This window comes from Phyllobates terribilis, unplaced genomic scaffold (genome assembly GCF_046119375.1).
Source record: "Phyllobates terribilis strain yellow unplaced genomic scaffold, ASM4611937v1 Scaffold_2__4_contigs__length_985480577, whole genome shotgun sequence".
Lineage (NCBI taxonomy): Eukaryota > Metazoa > Chordata > Amphibia > Anura > Dendrobatidae > Phyllobates > Phyllobates terribilis.
In genome coordinates, this window is record NW_027362762.1 from 131,836,139 (window position 1) to 131,854,363 (window position 18,225).

The 18,225-nt window shown below is 39.8% G+C and overlaps 1 protein-coding gene across 10 annotated transcripts in view; it reads right to left on the reverse strand.

The window, feature by feature from the left end:
• Window positions 1–18,225, reverse strand: part of TRIM13 (tripartite motif containing 13) — a 237,204-nt gene that overhangs the window by 78,089 nt on the left and 140,890 nt on the right. Inside the window, exon 5 of one of the 10 annotated variants that reach the window (XR_012269627.1) lies at window positions 3,710–3,778. The exons of 7 other annotated variants lie outside the window; for them this stretch is intronic. The gene's annotated coding sequence lies outside the window, so the exon portion shown is untranslated. Of the gene's footprint in view, window positions 1–3,709; window positions 3,779–8,386; window positions 8,700–18,225 lie in introns of those variants that run through there. 2 more of the 10 variants (XR_012269639.1, XR_012269645.1) reach the window with 2 other exon arrangements.

Sequence of the window (18,225 nt, forward strand, 5' to 3'; positions counted from 1 at the left end):
CATAATATTTAATTGATGGGTACATTATATTTTTATTTTTGGTGGATTATTTTTTTTTTTTTCACTGACTGTTTTTTACTTTAATTCTTTGTCCCACTATGGGACTTTCATTTTTTTTATTCTGATCGACTGTATAGCTCAGGGATGGAGCACCATCCCTGTGCTATACAGGTTGTCAGCGCAGCAGATGCAATAGATACTTTAGTCATGCACTGCGCATGACCAAAATATCTTCCTGCTGTCTGGTGACCCAGACATTGTCATGACGACATCATGTCGTCATGGCAACATCCGGGAAGCAGCAGCAGACCGCGCTGGAGGCCGGCAGGAGAGGCGAGTATCCTGATCACCTCCCCTTGCCCCCGCAATGCTGCGATCGACTTCGATCGCAGCATTGCAGGGGTTAATGTGCCGCTCCCAGCACATTGTTTCAGCTGACACCCAGCGGCGATGGCACATACTAATACGTATCAGGCTCTTAAAGCCCAGGGCGCAGATACGTATTAGTACATCTTGGGCTTTAAAGGGGTTAAAAACAGGCAGCGAAACATTTTTCCTCAAAGTGAATCCTCTGATCCCCTGCTGTAATATCTGTATTGTCTTTTGCCTTCTCCCCTGCCCTTGAGATGTGGTATGATCAGACAATGTTCCGTACACTGTCAGACAGACAATTTTTAAAATGAACTTTTGTTCGTGGGAAAACCCCTTTAATGCTGCACGTGGAATAAAAGTTAAGCAAATGCGCGTCAATTTTCTATCATAAAATTCAGAGACAGTATAACAGAATAAAAACATGCAATTGCTTACCTTTTGATGACAAACTGGCTTTAAAATATAAAAACCGCCATTTAAATCGCACAATATCGGCCTTAAATCACACCCCGGTCACTATAAACAAACAGAATACATATCGCAGAAGAGGGCGTGTGTTCAAGTATGTCAGTCAGTGAAAACTTTCATTAAATATTGGTGAAAAACTGCAGGTGTTGCCTCAATTTTGGACACCAGTGTATATAGTCATTACTCTATATGGCTGTAAGCCATATCATCTACATTAACAAAAATAAACACTTGAAATAGATCACATATACATATATATACACATATATATATATACATATATATATATACACATATATATATATATACACACATATACATATATATATATATATATATATATATATATATATATATATATATATACATACATACATACATACACATACATATATATATATATATATATATATATATATATATATTTATTAGAGTTATTCACCAGTATATCCACACAGGTGAATAGGTTTATGTACAGCAGAAGTAATCCCTGGCCAGATTAGGTTGTAAACCCGCATGATCAGATTCCTCTGACAGAAAATTAGGGAATTATAAACGTATTTTGGCTCTTTCTTTGCTGACAACTCCGTTCAAAAAAAAAAAACACGCACGCGGCACCCCCGCCGATCAGCATCTATCAGTGCCGGTGGCAGCAGCCACCGGCCAGAAGTCCTTACCTGCAGTGCTTGGCAGTCAATTGAATGAGAGGCGGATGTGCAGTTACAAGAGGCGGCCACTACAACTTGACGGCCATGCACCGCAGGCAATGACTTCCGGCCGGCGGCCGCTGCCACCGATAACAGCTGATTAGTGGGGGTACCGCGTGCGGGACCCCAGCCGATCATACATGATGCCCTATCCTACGAATAGGGCATCAATGTCAAAGTAGTGGACAACTCCTTTAAGCATCCCTGTCCCTATAAAACAAGCGAGATTCTTACAACCCAGTAGCATTAATTTTATATTTAAATAGAAGTATTTTTGAATAATACCCACAAATTACTACATGCCCACTGTTTCTGCAAACTGAAATCTGTTCAGGAATTGTTTTATTGAATGTCCCGTATCCAATAGCAAATTAATTATATTAAGAAAAACAAATACTAAAAATGTGTTCTATGGAGGCAGAAAGAAAAAACAGCATACAGATTGCCAGACTAATAACACTTTATTACATCTTATAAATGTACATTATATGTCATATCAAAAATGTTCCAATACAGTGAATAACGTTACATTATCTGCCCTAGACTTCATATTACAGAGGGGAGGCTTGGTTAATGATAAAATACTTCACTGGCTAATATATATCACGGGAACTATTAATTTCAGCGTGAATGAAGCAGTAGTCTTATGGGAGTGGTGGCCACTTGTGCACACTGCCATTGTTTTTGCAAATGGACTCCAACAGATTAGTTAAAGTGGTGATCTGGCACCTAATTTTTTTTTTTTAAACTATCTTTACATCCAACACCCTACACTTTTTCCTATCTACCTAATCTCCATAATGTTTCTTTACTGCACTTCCTGTGATGTTTAGTTTGAGAAGAATCGCAAATATGATGTCACAGGAGGTAGGAGCAACACTAACACCCTGCAGCGTCCATTGCCTCATAAGGGGCAGCACTGAAGTTGCTTACTAGTTTCTTGTATCACTGTTACCTGAAGACGTCCTGGATGATGGACACTGTGGGAGAATTGAGTGCAGCGCCAGCTCTCTGCTTCCATCTCCACTGCCAAAGTAGCTTTTAACTGAGAAAGACTTATTCAGTGGATAGCACTGATATCACTCACTGCTTATATCACAGCTCCCCCACCCCCGACTCATTGGAGGGCAGTGCTAGTGTCACTCACTGCTTCCATCTCCGCTGTTTGATGACATCTTCTTTCACAGAAGCTACAGTGCCAGAGTCAGAAGCAGAGTGCTGGCGCTGCACTCATCTCTTCCACAGTGTCCATCACCCAGGACACTGGGGCAGCGATGCAAGAAACTAGTAACTGCAGCGCTGCCCCCTGTGACCTCCTGTTCCAGGAGAAGCAATGAACGCTGCGGGGTGTTAGTGCTGCCCCAGCCTCCTGTGACATCATGTTTGAGACTCAAATGAAATGTCACAGGAAGTACAGTATAAAAAAAAAAACAAAAAAACACAGATTAGGTAGATAGAGATAAGTGTAGGGTGCTGTGTAATCAACCTCATTACAGAAAGTGATTAGGGTGTAAAGCGATACTTAAACAATACATTTTAAGTACCAGACCACCCCATTAAGTTTCACGAAAAGGGAAACTTACCGGAGTTTCACTTTTAATTTCTATTCTTCACACAAGGACAGAAACATACCTTTTTGCCCCATTAGAAGTCTAGCAGCAGCAGTAGTACTAGTTTTGGCCACTCTGGCTCTACACTGTGTAAACATTCAGTGGTTTTCTTCACAGAAAACAATCTTTAATAATTTAATATCTGCTATAACATTCAGGAAAAATTATATAAGCCGGAGACACAGAATTACATGAGTAAAGGCACAACACTATCCACTTGATGGCGCCCTTCTTGAAGCTTTCTTTGCAAGCCTGGTAATGGTTAGCCTTACTCTAGCAGCACTGTTCATATTGGAAAGATATGACGAGTGAACTCCAATATTTACGTGCTGCTAAGGTACTGCCGACATCTTCAATCACAAACGATGGCAACTTTTTTGGGAGGATGCAACCCTTGTGTTTTGGCGGCAGCACAATATGGCCTGCACCTCTGTGTAATCCACAAACCATTATGTGCTGCTACTGTACGTCAAGGTAAATTAACACTCGGCTCATCACGATTCCTGGGAAGACACAAAACATACGTGGCCTCATTCAATGCGTCATACGTACAAAGAACAGCTCGCCAGTCCCCCAACCAGGACATACACAGATTTGTAGCCAGGTTTTGGTTTTCGATACCTGAAAAATAGAAGAGAATATTTAACAAGTCATGAAGTTATTAAAAGAGCAACTTCATGCAAAGACCAAGAAATATGTGGCCTGTTCTGTGTGATAAACAATTAAGGAGTGGGGGAGAGGAGGTTACATGTTGTATTGGTGGGAGACGACCCCCTTGCCACTCCATTCAACTTTATTAACAGTACAGAATCGGTCAAGGGATGGTCAGTCCATACAAACCCTACTAGTCTGGCTGTGCAGGAAGGATGGGGGTAGGAGGGTGGGGGAAGAATGACACTGTACCCCTTTTTACAAAATTTCTGCAACTTGGATAGCCATTTTTTTTTTTTTTTTTTAAAGACAGCCACTAATGTAAATTAAGAAAAATATCATTGTGCACCTCCCCTCAGCTATGTAGTGAGGACCCTCCTGCAGCACTCCAGTCTTAGTTTAAAGGTAGGTGGCAGATGACTGCTGCAGCGGTCACATGTTGCACTACTGGAATTACTGTTTGACGATGGGAGCCATGTTGTCAGCAATAGGGCACGTGACCACTGTGCTGCCTGGGGGGAAACGAAAAAGACTAGGACGCTGTAGAAGGGTCTGGATCATTAGGGAGTGAGAATAGAGGAGTAGTGAAGATTTTGTTGTTTTACGATGCAGAGTAGCCAGATGACCACCTTATTTAGGACACCTCATTCGGATGCATTTTTAGTGTACATAGCAGGTTTTTGAGATTTGCATAATTAAAAGCTCCATGTGAATCGTTACAGCAGACCATGGTCTCTCCTAGAAACACTTTACTGCTTCTCTGGAGAACATGAACTTCGTGATGCAAAAGTTCTCAGGAAGTTTTTGTTTGTGTCAACCACCACACTGTTAATCTATTGTGTACTTCACCATAACTTGATTCTTCACTATTATACACGTATAAAAGCAAACTAAGCCATAATGACTTCTGGACTTAAAGGGGTTGTCCAGCCCGGCCTTACTATGTGACTACAGACTTGTGAATCCTCAACGCATGCAAACTATGCGGTTTATATACTTTCGGCCCCATTCACGAGACATCTCTGGCCTCTAGCAATACATTTGCATTAAGCGAGGTTACGCACATCTAGTCGGCACATAACTGCATGATGGCAAATCGCATGCTGTCACGCGCCTGCAAGCTCCCAGTGCCAGAGAATCCTCGCAGTGCGAAGTGCACACGGTGTGAAGATTCACAAGTCTGCAGTCACATAGTGGCAGCAGACTTGTAGCCTGAGGCCGGAAAACACCTTTAAAGACGACGTGTCAAAAGAACAGTGGACAGTTTTTGCTCTAATTTTCTTCATCACTACTCAAAGAAAAAAAAAAAAGTATTCATATTATTGCTGATTTTTATTGTTTTCACCAAGCAGGCGGTGCTCACAGGGCAATTATGCAAAGGAGCCTAAAGACATGCCACCAGAGAATATACACACACACAGGGGGGCAGCGGGAATAAAAAGAGCAAGATCTGGTCACTTGACCTGGTGACTGTTCCTCTTTTAACCCCTTTATGACGTGTGTTGTAATAATACGACACACGTCATAACCCCGTTTAATGTGGGCTCCAGCGCTGAGCCTGCACCGTTCCGGGGACATGCAAGCTGACATGTGCCCGCAACAGCCGCGGGTGAAATCACGATCCACCTGCGGCTGTTAACCAGTTACATGCCGCTGTCAATCTCTGACAGTGGCATTTAACTCGTGCTTCCAGGAAACGAGGCATTGGCCCTGCCCATCGGCAACCACATCAGATGATTGCAGGTCGCCGCTGGGTCACCCGGGGTCTGCAGGAGACCCCTGTGGTTGTCTCTACCAGAGTGCTATGAGCACCACCCAGCGGTCGGCGCTCATAGCAAGTGAACAAATCTGATACAGGTGATGATCAGATCGCCTGTGTATGTAATACAGAAGATTAGACAAGTGCTGCTTCTAGTCTTCCATGGAGACTATTGAAGCATGCAAAAAAATAAAAAAAAAATATTTTTTTTTTAAAAAAAAAAATCACCCCCCTTTCGCCCCATTCAAAATTAAAACAAACAAACAAAAAAAAAAACACATTTGGTATCGCCGAGTTCAGAATCGCCTGATAAATATATAAAAAAATTAATCCGATTGATAAACAGCGTAACGAGGAGAAATACAACACGCCAGAATTACTGGTTTTTTGTCGTCGCAACATTGCAATAACGGTCGATCAAAACATTGCATCTACCCCAAAATGGTTATCAATAAAAACATCAGCTCGGCGTGCAAAAGTAAGGTGAAATATGGCCTGTCTCCTGGTAGCGCCTCCAGCCTCTGGGCACTATGCTGACAGACACAGCAAACCTTTTTGCAAGAGCTCGCATTGATGTGCCATCCTGGATGAGCTGCACTACCTGAGCAACTTCTGTGGGCTGTAGAGTCCGTCTCATGCTACCACTAGTGTGCAAGCACAACCAACATTCAAAAGTGACCAAAACATCAGCCAGAAAGCATTGGTACTGAGATGTGGTCTGTGGTCCCCCCACCTGCAGAACCACTCCTTTATTGAGGGTGTCTTGATAATTGCCAATAATTTCAATCTATTGTCTACTCCATTTGCACAACCGCATGTGAAATTGATTGTCAGTGTTGCTTCCTAAGTGGACAGTTTGATTTCACAGAAGCTTGATTTACTTGGAGTTATATTCTGTTTAAGTGTTCCCTTTATTTTTTTGAGCAGTATATATATATATATACACTGATTAAAAGGTTCCCTTTAAAAATTGTATGAATATCACAGGTCACTAGTGTGAAAGCAATGCACATAACCTGCCAACTTCACCCTCCGAAAGCCCTTACATTAACATTAGTTGGCTGTCTGCCACATGATGGTTCTTTTAAGGCTGTGTGCCCATGATGCAGATTTAATGCATTTCCACGGCTGCATTAAACACATTAAAATCGCTTGTTAAGAGGTCTGCCATGTTACCCAATGATAATCCACATGTGCTGTGCACATATGCTGCAGAAATTTCCGCTGCGGATCATCATTGCGGAAAAGTCCACAGCGTAACCAATTTGGACGTGATTTCGCTGCGAAATCACGCCCATAGACTTGCATTGAAATGCAGCAATTTAATGATTTGCTGCGGTTCAATGCGCGGATGGTACCCGGGTCAGGAGAAAAGGAGACTGCTCCTCTCATCTGACCCAGGTACCATCGTACACACAAGTTAAAGAATTATGAAGTAAAATATAAAAAAAATTATTCATATTCACCTCTCCGGCAGCGATCCTCTCTCTTCTGATCGGTGACATCAGCGGTCAGCTGATGGTCGTGTGACCATCAGCTGATAAATGATGTCAAAGCAGTACACCGCAGGCCGCCAAGGAAAGAGTATCGCCGCCGGGAGGAGACCAGGGGCTGCCGGAGAGGTGAGTATAAGTTGTTTTTTTTTTTGTTTGTTTTAAATTCTTTTAATTTACTATAGATGCAACATTTGAAATCAGAACTCTCCTCATAAGTTGGTCACACAATATAAATCCATGCCAGTTGCATGGATTTATATTGTGTGACCAACTTATATTGTCAAGCCCTTTTCCAAATGCATTTGAGTAATGCTCAAAATCGCTTGGAAAACCGCTAGAAAAAAAACATGCATAAACGCATGTAAAATCCACATGCGTTTTCTGCCAGGGAGAGGAAAAAAACTCAGGAAATTTCTGCTTCAAATCTGCATCGTGGGCACATACAGACCCAGAAAACTTGATATAGACAAGGCTATGAAAGACAACAAAAAAGGAAATCATTGCTTTAGTACTTTCAGATGCGCAACACTTTCCTATCTAAGAGTCAAATCTGACAAGAAGAGGAGGCAGGTCTCACAGTATTATGGGCACAAAGACAAGACAACAGTGGCCCGTGATGGCATCCAATCATTTCCCATTCTGACCACGGTAAGCGATTGCACCCATGCTACGGTCAGCCTTTAGTGAATTCAGGCAATGTTTAGACTGGAGCTCAACACGGGTCAGCAAGTGACTACAGTGCGTCATAAACGTCTCAGCAGCTTCCAGCTACTAGCCACTCCGTCCAGCATTAAGCCAAGTTTCTATTATCTGTTTAACGCCTTCCTGACATGGCTATTTTTCAGCTTTTGAGTTTAAATTTTTACCTATTATTCCAAGGGCCATAAGGGCTTATTTTTTTGCAGTACAAGTTGTACTTTGAAGGACAAAATTCAGTTTATCATGTGATGTACCGGAAAGGGTGGGGGGAATTTTAAGTGTGGGGAAATAGAGGGGAAACCCAAAAACGAAAATCTGCAATTGTGTTTTTTTTTTACCATGTTCACTATAATGATAAAAATGACCAGACAATACAATTCTCCAGGTCAGCACAATTACAGAGATACCAAACATGGATATTTAATTTTTTTTCTAACGTGCCCAAAAAATTAAAATAGCTTGTTTCGCCATTTTTCACGACATGCAAGGTTCTCAAACTTTGATCGATTAAGCACTTTGTTTTTAATGGGGGAAGGGGGGGGGGGGGGGGGGGTAATTTTAACATTAAATATATACATTTTTTTTTTAACAGAAATATAATTTTTTTTTTAAACTTTTCACTGTACTAATTAGCCCTCAGTCAGATGATGGTTGAATATCAAAGCCATCATCCGCTGGGAAAGTCAGTAAACCAGAAAATGACAACTGTAGGTCATCAGCTCAAAATTGGCCAGATTTTGCTCTTGTATAATTCCTATTGCTGCCCTGATTAATGCAACTGGGAATTTTTTAGGATGTCCCTTTACTCTGATGGGCGAGTCTGTTTCTTCAGCCTTCATTTATAGTGTCCATGATATCGTATGCTCATCTCTCCTCTTTTTGGACCACTTGGGATATACAAACGATATTGAACTTCTATGATGCCTATGTTTAATTTCTGAAATACAAAGCAGAATCAGAACTATGTTTAAAACATTTGACACGCATTTAGAAAGAAAAAAAAAATGGTTAGAATTACTCTAAAGTCGCACAATGTAAGGAGTACAATCCAGAGGTATAATTCTCATTTAATGATGTTAAAAGTTAATTTTTAACTTCACATTTTTGGTCAATCTCTAAAATGTTCGTAGTGGGTTGAAATGCACTATATACTTCACCTTGGCTGTATTTGGTTTATATTTCAAGGAGGCGGAGCCAACAGTAACAGCGCAGCCGTGATACAAGCCCCCAGAGTATCCCACGAGACACCCCCCCCCTTATAAAGACTGTAAAACATTACCACTAAATAAAAAAGTCCCACATCTCAAACCGTATGGCAGAATTTATATTAAAAAAAACCCCTACAACATGCATACTCAGAGTAGGGGGCATAAGAAAAGCAAAAACTGCCCAATTGACCTGGTGATAAGTCCTACTTAAATGAAACATTGTTGGTTGAGGAAATTTTCAGTAATATAGCGATGCATGAGAGACGTGTATATGACAGATTTTCACCCACCTCAAATCTGTGCTGTATGTAGTGCCGGAGACTTGAAAATCAGAAAGACACTTAAATCTGTGCTGCTATATCCATACTACGTCAATGGGATTTCAATTAGCCCTATTTGCTAGCATATTACTATACTTCACTAGCATACTTCTGAACTTTTTATGCAGAAATTGCAATGAAACTGCAACATATCAGTCATCAGAAATCCTTATAGGGAAATCTGTGCAGAAGAATATTTGTCTTCAGGTAATTTATATGTAGTGCAAATCTGGACCAACATTGCATGCTGAAATGGATAGTTACAGACTTTTAAAAAAAAAAAAATTATATTATATATATATATATATATATATATATATATATATATATATATATATATATATATATATATATATATATATATATATATATATATATATATATATATATATATATATATATATATATATATATATATATACACACACACACACTGCTCAAAAAAATAAAGGGAACACTCAAATAACACATCCTAGATCTGAATGAATGAAATATTCTCATTGAATACTTTGTTCTGCACAAAGTTGAATGTGCTGACAACAAAATCACACAAAAATCATCAATGGAAATCAAATTTATTAACCAATGGAGGCCTGGATTTGGAGTCACCCCCAAAATTAAAGTGGAAAAACACACTACAGGCTGATCCAACTTTGATGTAATGTCCTTAAAACAAGTCAAAATGAGGCTCAGTATTGTGTGTGGCCTCCACGTGCCTTTATGACCTCCCTACAACGCCTGGGCATGCTCCTGATGAGGTTGTGGATGGTCTCCTGTGGGATCTCCTCCTAGACCTGGACTAAAGCATCCGCCAACTCCTGGACAACCTGTGGTGCAATGTGACGTTGGTGGATGGAGCGAGACATGATGTCCCAGATGTGCTCAATCGGATTCAGGTCTGGGGAACGGGCGGGCCAGTCCATAGCTTCAATGCCTTCATCTTGCAGGAACTGCTGACACACTCCAGTCACATGAGGTCTGGCATTGTCCTGCATTAGGAGGAACCCGGGGCCAACCGCACCAGCATATGGTCTCACAAGGGGTCTGAGGATCTCATCTCGGTACCTAATGGCAGTCAGGCTACCTCTGGCGAGCACATGGAGGGCTGTGCGGCCCTCCAAAGAAATGCCACCCCACACCATTACTGACCCACTGCCAAACCAGTCATGCTGAAGGATGTTGCAGGCAGCAGATCGCTCTCCACGGCGTCTCCAGACTCTGTCACACCAATTCTGGTGTTCTGTGGCAAATGCCAAGCGTCCTTGCACGGTGTTGGGCTGTGAGCACAACCCCCATCTGTGGACGTCGGGCTCGCATACCACCCTCATGGAGTTGGTTTCTAACCGTTTGTGCAGACAAATGCACATTTGTGGCCTGCTGGAGGTCATTTTGCAGGACTCTAGCAGTGCTCCTCCTGCTGGGTTGTTGCCCTCCTACGGTCCCCTCCACGTCTCCTGGTGTACTGGCTTGTCTTCTGGTAGTGTCTCCAGCCTCTGGTCACTACGCTGACAGACATCAAACCTTGCCACAGCTCGCATTGATGTGCAATCCTGGATGAGCTGCACTACCTGAGCAACTTCTGTGGGTTGTAGAGTCCTTCTAACGCTACCATGAGTGTAAAAGCACAACCAACATTCAAAAGTGACCAAAACAGCCAGAAAGCATTGGCACTGAAAAGTGGTCTGTGGTCCCCACCTGCAGAACCACTCCTTTATTGAGGGTGTCTTGATAATTGCCAATAATTCCCATCTATTGTCTATTCCATTTGCACAACAGCATGTGAAATTGCTTGTCAATCAGTGTTGCTTCCTAAGTGGACAGTTTGATTTCACAGAAGTTTGATTTACTTGGAGTTATATTCTGTTTAAGTGTTCCCTTTATTTTTTTGAGCAGTGTATATTTCTTAATACGGTCTTAAAAAAATATATAATATACACATTTACACACACACACGTCACTAGCCATTGGTGATCACAAAAAAAAGGCATATTACCAGTCACTAAGGGGTTAAAAGTGGAGCATATAGATGTGTTAATGTGATTGGTCATTGCCTTCACTAACTGTTGCTTTGCAGCGTTTGCAAGGTCACATGAGACCCGTGAGCTGTCAGCATGTAGGGAACGCTGGTAAATTATGTATTCATGACGAGCAGCCATATACAACAGATGAAATATATCCCAACATTATACAGCGGGAGGCCCAAAAAGAAAAACTGAACTCTGACAAACAAATCGTTCCTAACATTCTGTGCACATGGCACACAATCTATGATATTTTAAGCCACAGGATATGAAACTTGCCTGTTAGCATTTTACTTCACAGCAGAGAAACTTCATGTGCTTTTACACCTCACTGTGAAACATGTACAAAAACCAGGGACATGACAAGTGACAACTACAACAATCAACCTTGCTGCTATGGACTCATATGGGAGGAAAAAAAAAATAGCCGTTGTGTCCCTAAATGTCATTTTTATTTATTAACATTGAAAAAAATACAACAATTCATATTAACTGGTGAATGTCTAAAGAGTATGCTTACATGTAACACTAAATGAAAATGATGTCCGCCCGACTGATACGAGTCAAGCTTTACATTTGAGGCCTCTGACAATCAGACATACCCGGGAGATTATATATTTAATACACACAGGCAGATATAACCTATATAAAGTGGTGTAAAAACATCACAACCTTTAGATCTGGTAAAAGGTATAAGTAAATATATCAGTACCATGAGCAGAAGATACACCATTTAACATTAATGACATATTTTTTTGCTTTTGTTTTTTCCCTTCCTTTCTTCCAATTGTTATTTTGCTTTTTCATCTACAAGGACATGAAAGCTTTTTTTTTTTTTTGCAAGAAAAGTTGTAGCTTTCAATTCCATTATTAATTTTCCCATAAAGTGTACAGCAAACTAGGAAAAAAAATATAGACGTAAATCCACCATTGCTTTTCGGGGTTTTGTTTTTATGCATTTAATGTGCAATAAAAATGGCCTGGCCACATGATTCTGCAGGTCAGCAGGATTACAGAAAAATTCTAACTTGAGGTTTTTTTTTTTTTATATATTCAGTGGTAAAAAAAATGAACTTAGAAAATTCTTGCACAAACAATTTTACAAGACCCATAACTTTTGAATTTTTTCATCCATCAATAGTTTATTAATATTTTTTTGGTACATGACATTTTTTAGGTCTTTCTTAAATACAATATTAAGCATGGTGAAGGAAAAAAAAACAAAACCCCTGAATACTACCATTTTTTTTTCTTTTTTGCATTTAACGTGAAGTTTAACCCTTTCATCCCAAGGAGTTTTTCAGATTTTCCTCCCCTTCTTCCAAGAGCCATAGTTTTTTATTTTCACACCCACATAGCCGTGAGGGCTTGTATTTTTTGTCGGACGAGCTGTGCTTTTGAATGACCTCATTAATTTTATCATGTGATGCACTGGAAAGCGGGAAAAAAGTGCATTGAAATTGCATAAGAAAGTGCAATTTCCCATTTTGTTTTTTTTTAGGGGGAGGGGGTTCATTTATCATGTTCACTATATGGCAAGACTGACCTGGCAATTTTATTATCCAGGTCAGTACGATTACGCAGATAAAACTGAAAGCTATGCATGTTTTGTATTTTTTTATTTAACTGGTAAAAAATATTTTGGGAAATTTGTAGAAAAAAAATAAAGACGTTGGTAGTGCCACCATTTTCCGAGACCGCAACACTTTAAATTTTCTGGATATGGGCCTGTGTGAGGACTTGTTTTTTGCGCACTGGGTGAACTTTTTTTTACCGATACCACTTTGGCGTAGATACGATGTTTTGATTGGTTTTTATGGCAGTGCTGCTGCGTCCTTAAAAACAAAAGCAATTCTGGAGTTTTGATTTTTTTCTCACTATGCAGTTTACTGATTAGTTTAATTTACTTTATATTTTGTTAGATCGGACTTTAACGAACGCGTGTGTGCTATTTGAAAAAGGGGGCAAAAGAGGGGCGATCTGAACGAGTTTTATTTTTGTCTTTAACAATATTTAATAGCCCCCCCTTAGCGGATTTGAAGCGGTGATCGCCTGATCAATTGTGCTATATATGACAGTGAATCAACAATGATGTATACAGAAAATCACACACAATCTCCTGTGAGAACCAGTGTTTAGCTGATGTTCATAGGAGAATCGTCATGACAAGCACGGTGGTCTTCAGCAGACCCCTGGCTGTCATGACAACCCATTGAGGGACCCGCGATACCATCACGGGGGTGCCTATGGGCGCATGGAATGACATCTGCCCCTTTCCAGGCACGTGTTAAATTTTGCTGTCGGGAAAGATGTGGGCTCGGTGTGTAAGCCCGCGTCAAAATCAGGGACACTGCATTGGACGCAAACGTAAGTCATATGCCATGAAGGGTTAACTTTTGTATTTTAATAATTTGGTATGTTTGTGTTCGAATGTTTTTTGTTTTCATTTAGATATGTTTTGAATAGGAAAAAGGGGATTTACGCACATAAATATATATAAATTTTAGTTCTTTAGATATTTTTATGATGAGCCTTTTTTTTTTTTTTTTTTTTACTCTCGGGGACGAAAACATTTAAAAAGTCGGTTGCCCCCATTGCGTACAACCCCTTTAACTAGTGCAACACCGCCCCGGAAAAAAAAATTATATTCTACTACAGTTCCCACAGAGCATCACAATGGACTGACCATTCCTGCTCTGAAGAGATCACAAATTCATCCATCTAGCCATCACACAAACCATGATCCACCACTAACTTAAAGGGACTGTCAGCACAGAAATATTAGACATGTCAGGGTGCACCGAGCGTCTGTACTTGGCTTGAACAATCATTTAAATACACCTTCCCACCAGCTCCACCCTCCGCCTCTTTGGTTGACAGTTCTGGCTTTTTAGAGCTAGAGGATGGTGGAGACAGAAAACGAGCAGGTGGGAAGGTGTATTGAAATGTTTGGCCGCACCCTGATGCACATAGTGCCTGTACTTGGTGTGAACTGTTAATCACTTGTTTTTAAAGGGACTGTCAGCATAGAGTATCACAAGTGATGATCTTAGTGCTTTTACAAAAAAATATTGTATTTATGTAAAACTTTGTAAAAGGAAAAAAAAATAAATGTATGTTTTTGTTGCCATTTGCTAAAGGGAATCTGTCAGCAGATGTTTGCTATGTAATCTGAAGAAAGAAAGAGGTAGGGGTTAAAACACTGAATTCAGGGATGTGTCACTTGTCAAAGTGCTGCCATTTACTAACTTATCACTAAGATTAACATTGCTGGCCTAGCCGGCAACTAAGCAGCTCACTGTCTATGGACTTTTTACATGGAGAGCCTGGTGTGGGAGGGGTTAGCTTTCTCAGCTCTACTTCATTCTAAATATAAAAGCTGATTGAATCCAATGATGTATCACTTAGATTAATAGGTGCAGCGCTAATGACACATCATTGGATTCAGCTTCTCTTTACCTACATCAGGCTGCTCTCAGATGAGGTAGCAAAATCCTCCTGACAGATTCCCTTTTAGACCGGTATCTTCATTTTTCCAACAGAACTGTATGAGAGTTGTTTCTTGCGAGCCAAGTTGACGTTTTAATTGACACATAGGGTACAACGCTTTGAGCAAAGGCGGTCAGCTAGATTACTTTGAATGAAAGGCTTCGCCTACAGTGAGGAATTAGAAAAGTTGGGCTTGTTTAGATTAGAAAAAAAAACAAAAAAAACCCCAACATCTCAGGAGATCTCATTTACATGTATTAATACAAGTGTGGTCAATACAAAGAACCAGTACATGGCTAATTCCTTTCAAAGATTGAACAAAGGACCAGGGCGCACTCATTACGTGTAGATGAAAGGCAATTCCAGCAGCTAAATAGGAAAGGGTTCTTTACAGTTAGAGCAGTCAGACTGTGGAATGCCCGACCACAGGAGGTAGTAATGGCAGATACTAGATAAGTACAAAAAAAAAAAAAAAAAAAAAAAAAGGCCTGGATGCCCTTCTCACAACAAAATGGCAATATGGATTAAAAGACAATCTAGAGATAGATAATCTGTAACTAATGGAGAAAGGCATAGATCCCTCAAGCTATAACTTTTTTTTTTTGGGTGGGGGTGTTCACCATATGGGATGGAGGACAGGGCTGTGGAGTCGGAGTAAAATAGACCAACTCCTAAAATATATACTTGGTGCAGTAGTACAGTGCAGGATGTGCTGTAAATGTTTTCATAAGATTTTGGGAAAGTTATGAAATGTCCTATAAATGTCTGTCCTATTCCTGATTTAAGGATCTTGGCTTTTAGTTGAGATGAATCAGTGCTACACTTTATGTACACGCTCAGTAGTGAGGCAGCGCTGTGGAGTCAGGAAAATTGATGTCGGTGGATTGGCTTATCAAACTCCACAGCCCTGGTTGGAGGATGTAAAAAAAATTACAATTTAATATAAATATGATTTATTCATTCTCCATCACAAAAAAAAAAAAATCACTGTCATTGCGTCAGGCTCTGGAGTTATGGCAGCAATGTTTGAGTCCTTTTAAATGCTGCATCACGCTTGACCGAAAAGTCGTATACTGGCTTAGGTAAATCCCCAACAATGTGGTAATGGTGCAAAAACAGACCAGTATACAGAACTACTTCGGGTTTTTTGACATTGTAAACCTGAAAGGAATGTCCCATTATGCCCCGTCTTGTAATATCCACCTACAGTGGGGAGGCGAGGGCTACTACACAATTACTGCTAAATTATAAACCATTAACTAAAGCAAAACTGCATACACAAAGCAGAACACTAAACAGACATATAGAAAATGTTATACAGCTTTCTTCTTATTCCCAAGGAATGACTAAAGGCTTTGTTTATGCGTTTTTCACTTTTTTTTTAATAAAAAAAAAAAAAAATCCAATCTCTGGCAGGTAATTTGAGCTGAAGAGAAAACTAGTCTCAGAGCCTAAATCAAGTCTGTTAAATTTTACCATTATTTAAAAAAAACAAATACATTGTCCTATAATTATCAATCTCCACTCACTAATATATTAGGTTCACAAGAGCATATAAAGAGTCGTCCAGAGCTTCACCCTGAAACGTGGGACGAGTTTCTCATTTGTCTTCTGTATGAATTTTTTATTTTTTTTTTTTTAATAGCAACAGCTAATAATTTCCAGTGTTACAGAATTGCAATATATCTGTAAAGATGATATTATACTGTGGCTCCGCATCCGTTAAGATTGAAGAAACTAGTACATGCTGTGATTTTTTTCACTGTCTGTGAAAGTCAGTGAAAGGGAGGGGTGGGCACAAAATCCACAACTTTTTATTGTCTTTGACCCCCCCCCGCCCCCCCTCCAAAAAAAAATTCCCAGCAAAATCCCTTCCAAAATATAGGTCATAAAAATGCAGCGAGTCAGTATTGCAGTTGCACTTAACCAATTGAATCTGTAGACAATTTTTTATTTTTCCATCCCTTTCTTTCAAGAGCCAGAACTGTTTTTTTCTATCGACATTGTCTGGTAAAATAGATGGTGTCATTCAGAACTATAACTCATCCCACAAAATCCAAGCCCTCACAGCAATTTACTGAAAACCAGGAAGATGACAAAAAAAATAAATAAAATAAAAAAAAAATCTGCTTTTTAGATTGTTCATATTGTATTCATTGTATAAGAAAAATTACCTGGCAACATGATTCTTCAGGTCAGTATGATTACAGCAATATAAAACTTAAGTAAATGTTTTTTAAGTTCAATTTGTGTAGAAAAAAAAAAAAAAAAAAAAATCAAAAAAGTTTGTATCACAAGTTGTTTTTTTCCTGTGTGGCCATTTTTTTTTTTTTTTACCAATTGAGCTATGCGAGGGCTTTGTTCTTTTTTTGGGGTGAGACCTTTTATTCATACCCAGTTGAGGTACATACAATTTGTAATGCAATTTTTTCTTTTTGCAGGGCGGGGGATGGATGGTGACCGAATAACAATTCCCTCACTTTTTTCCTCCTTAAAATTAACTCTTATGGTAAATGCTGTATATATTGATATCTGATTTTTCTGGACAAAGCAGTATCAAATATGTAAGCTTCTTATATTTATTATTGAGGGAGAAGAGGGATTCAAAATTAGATTTTTATTTTTTAATTTAACCTTTTACTTAATTTGTTGGTCCCCTAGGGGGACTAGCACTTGCAATCATTTGATAGTTTCCACTATATACATAGCCATAATATTACTCTATATAGCAAGTATATACACACACACACACACCCACCCATCTATTTACACACACACACGATCTTCTAATTTAGTGAGATGAACATCAAAAAAAGTTAATTTCAGTTCTTCAATACAAAAAGTGAAACTCATTATATAGAGTCATTACAAACCGTGATCTATTATGAAAACACAAAAGTCATTATCTCAGTTAATTAGAATAATTAACAAAAAACACCTGCAAAGGCTTCCTAAGCATTTAAACGGGTCCCTTAGTCTGTTTCAGTAGGCTCCACAATCATGGGGAAGACTGCTGACTTGACAGATGTCCAGAAGGCAGTCAGTGACAAACTAAGTAATGCAAAGTAAATTTTGCATTTCATTTGGAAATCAAGCTCCCAGAGTCTGGAGGAAGAGTGAAGAGGCCACAATCCAAGCTGCTTGAGGTCTAGTGTGAAGTTTCCACAATCAGTGATGGTTTGAGGAGCCATGTCATCTTCTGGTGTAGGTCCACTGTGTTTCATCAAGACCAAAGTCAGAGCAGCCGTCTACCAGGAAATTTTAGAGCACTTCATGCTTCCCTCTGCCCACAAGCTTTTTGGAGATGGAAATTTCATTCTCCAGCAGGACTTGGCACCTGTCCACACTGCCAAAAGTACCAATACCTGGTTTAAAAACAACAGTATCACTGTGCCTGATTGGCCAGCAAACTCGCCTGACCTTAA